Genomic DNA, 3,985 nt, shown 5'->3' with positions numbered 1-3,985 from the left:
AGACCAAAAAGTATTTTCGCTGAAAAACGGCGCAACAACTGTCCATCAAATGAACAAATTGTTTTTAATTATTTCCTTTTCGAAAGAGGTTCAATAAATCCACTGTAAAGGCAAAAAACTACCATAAGTAAATATATAAATGTCATTTTTAGTGTCGAGTTGACAAAATCAACTCAAAGCACAATAAATTAGTGGACGTCTGTGCTGCTCTTTCGTTGTAGATTGATGGTACTGCAGGTGACCACTGGGTGCCGCACTTTAGCAAGGAGTCCAGAATTCAAGACACACACACACACACACACACACACACACACAAACACACAAGCAGGCTACAGTAATAATAACAACACAGGCGTGTAAATTAGACCAGGTCTACATGGTCTAGACCTTTAAATGTGTGCTTCACAGTTTTAAGACCCAAACAGCAAGAACAGAGCTCGTGGTGGCTGAGGTTTTAACAAATCCCAGCTGTGAAATTCACCAACCTGAGATTCGCACCACATCTGCCCTCTGGCAGACGCTGGTCAAACTATTTCAGAGTAATGGCACCAATAAGAAAAAGAGAGCTTGGCAGCTGGTTGGTCGAGAAGTGTCAGTGTTATTTGTCCTTGCTATCCAGAAAGTGTACTGATTTCTGAGCAGAAAGAAGGGGGAGAAAGTCTGCTGAGACAAACAGGTTAGCTACTGCAGATAGAGGATTTTAAAGGGCTTGCCACGCAAGACACAACTATTTAATGTTATTGCAAAGATGGTGATGATCTCAGCATTGTTACAGGAAAAACAGTGGATCTACATTGTCAGTGCATAGTGCAACGCTGACATAAGTAGCTATATAACCAGGATGGGAGCTTCAACTTCTGGACTTTAAAACATTAAACCCTTGCATTTACTCTACACATTCCGTGAGTGATTCGCTGTGGGTCTTTATTTTGCTTCATAGGGGAATGAATGACACTGTGGCTCCATAACAGATACTGCAAGATTTGCATGAGCAAATAAAGCAAGAACTTTCCTAATTTGCACATGCATCACTGGTTGCTAAGTTGCAAACAAACACACTCACACTTGAGCACACACACACACACGCGCACACACACACACACGCACACACACACACACACACACACACACACACACACACACACACACACACACAAACACACACGCACACGCACACATACAGACACAATTATGAAAACACGTGCACACACAAGCATTTTTTCCATTTGGGACTTGTGATGCGAACATTTCCATGTAAGGATTTATGAACTGTAATTTGGTAAACATTTCCATTCAGAGAGATGCTGCTCATTTCACCAGCTAAAGGGTGTCTCATGCATAAAAGCTAGTTTTTGACAGTTTTCTTATTTTTGAAGGTCCTCCTACTCAGGCAGTATCACATAAACCCAAAGAAGAAAGTTTTAAACTACGTTTATTGCTTAAACTATTTGTATCTGCCACTATACGACCAGGAAATACCCAAATTCCTTAAAGGTGTGTCGTGCTCTGAACACGTTTTCAGCATTCCTAACATGGTTAAAAATGTACGTGTAACCTGCATAACTTCAGTTTATACAGGCACAAGAGATCAAATGATGAATTCATTTTCCAACCCCCTCCCCTACTCAATGCCCCTACTTATCCAATCAGACTTCCAAGCTAAGGAGGCCTTAATTAAGTATAATCAAAGGCAAACACTACACAGTGCGCACATTCATTATCAAATTCTGAAAAATGAACATGAGGATGTCTTCAAACCGCAGTTCATAAGAGCATTATAGATCCACAAGTGCGAAAAATTACATGTTGCTTGCTTTATGATTCAAGGACATTTGTGAAGTCTTAACACAAGTTAAAAGGGGGTTTAATGATGACACAAAATGATCATTTTAACATTAATTATTACCTGTATATGTGATAGGTTGATTCTAATGATACATTTGTGCTTTAACTGGGTCCTAATTGGGAAAGACTGTTTTAACAGTCACCATTACACATTTAAAAAGAGTATGAACAAATAAAAAAATGGTTCTAACACATTATAGTACAGCTGTGAGCAGAGTTAAGGTCGTTTCTTATCATTTATTAATGCATTTGTCTGTACTTCTAACTCATCTGTATAATATGTTTTTATAAGTACCTGTGTATTGACATTCTCAGAACCTTCTCTGAATTATTTGTACCTAGGCAGTTAATAAATACTTAACAGCGTTAAGTGTAATTGAATATTAATATGTGCAATTAGAGTAACAATAGTCCGTTTTAATAATTATTAATTAAATCATTATGCGAATGCTTCTTAAAAGTATTTATAAATACATCAATAAACGTTTTACAATGACTTTAATTTTGATTACAGCTACATTTTAGTGTGTCAATAAGAAGGCTATTAATTAGGTGTTAATAGGCTACACATACTGGTGGTAAAACAGAGTGTTGTGATATAGTTAAAAGGAGAGTTTTGGGTACTTACTGTACAGTAATTAAGGAGATGACCTCTCGCATACAAAACTCTCTTTGTTTACTCACTGAGGCACATGTGCTGAATGTGTCCTCAGCCCATCACTGATCCCATGCCGTCCTCTATCAATGTGGAGTTTATCCAGAGTTTGTGTTTGCTTAACAATTCCATGGGGTGGAATTGAAGTAACTGACCTTGGTGGGGATTACTTTGCACACATGGGCAGATACTGCGGCCTGTTAGGCCTATTAGCCAGTGGCCATCCCAGACACAAATCCTGGCCCCCAGGCTCACATTTATAAAATGCCAGGCCTTCTCGCGCGCTGCTTTTCCATCCATGGTTTCATAAAATGACATATGAGGTTCTATATGCAAACAGCCCTCCGGGCATCCTCCTGACTCGACCCCTGAGACACAAGACAGCTTCAAATGTGTCCTTTCTTCCTCCATCCACCCCAAAGGTGAGCCAGGAGGCCGATCGTGAATAGAGCCAAATAGTATTAAATCCAGGGGGCACCCACAAAACAAAACAATCTGCATTTATATCTGCGGAGTAAGGTTACACATGCCACTTCTATTTCTGGGCCCTTGGATAAACACAGATTAGTCCACCACACTGGACGGGGTTAATAGGAGTTTGTTCGGCGGGCGAGCACGGCACCTCAAGGCTTGGCCTCACCGATCGATAGGAAACATTGCTGTTTATGTGCACAGTAGCATTACTGTATACAGGCATATGAGTCGGTGGCAGCTGGTGACTTTTAATTGAGTGTCAATGGACACGTCAGCCACAGCCGGGGAGGTCTTTCCATGCATGGAACGCTCCGTGCATAGTCCTTTTGTTTGTTTGTTTGTTTATTTAGGAATTCTGGGATTTGGGGCAGGCTGCGCTGATTGAAACAAACAGGCCACCGTAATGGGGAGTCTTCCAGCCAGAGAATCATAGAAAAAAAAGAAAGCAATTTTAACTATATATGCACTGCCTGGAAGTTCCTCCTAAATTGCCATGAAGAGGTCAGGGGTCAAGTGGAGGAGCAGCACTCTCCAGTTCGCTCAGAGGCAAATGTAAAAGTGGTCATGACTCGAACACTTGCATGATAATTTGCTTGTCTGAAGTTCAAAGAAGTCGGAGCACGTCGTCGAGCAAGAAGCGCACAGGTCTGTCCCTTTTAAAGGAAACCGGGGCCCCCTGTCCTCTGGTTTTTTCTGCAAATGTGACATTTTTAGATTTGACCTCAAGTGAGACTTTAACACAAGCTCCGTTTACGTGTAGTGAGAAGTGACTCATTTTTTTGTATTGTTAAAATGTGGTTACATCTCCAATCTATTCTCATTAAGGCCATTCACGCTTCACCTGCGGTGCGGAGAGGAGCCCCTCAACTTGCTGTGACGCCTCTACCAAATCATAAGAATTCCAACCTCAGTCAAACCATTATTCTCACTATAATGGCTCTTATAAGCCCAACGAAGCAGAAAACAAGGAGAAGTGCACAGTGCAAGCCTCCTCTCGGGACATTTGAACCA

Source organism: Scophthalmus maximus, chromosome 1, assembly GCF_022379125.1.
Source record: "Scophthalmus maximus strain ysfricsl-2021 chromosome 1, ASM2237912v1, whole genome shotgun sequence".
Taxonomy (NCBI): Eukaryota; Metazoa; Chordata; class Actinopteri; order Pleuronectiformes; family Scophthalmidae; genus Scophthalmus; species Scophthalmus maximus.
This window is presented reverse-complemented; position numbering follows the sequence as displayed.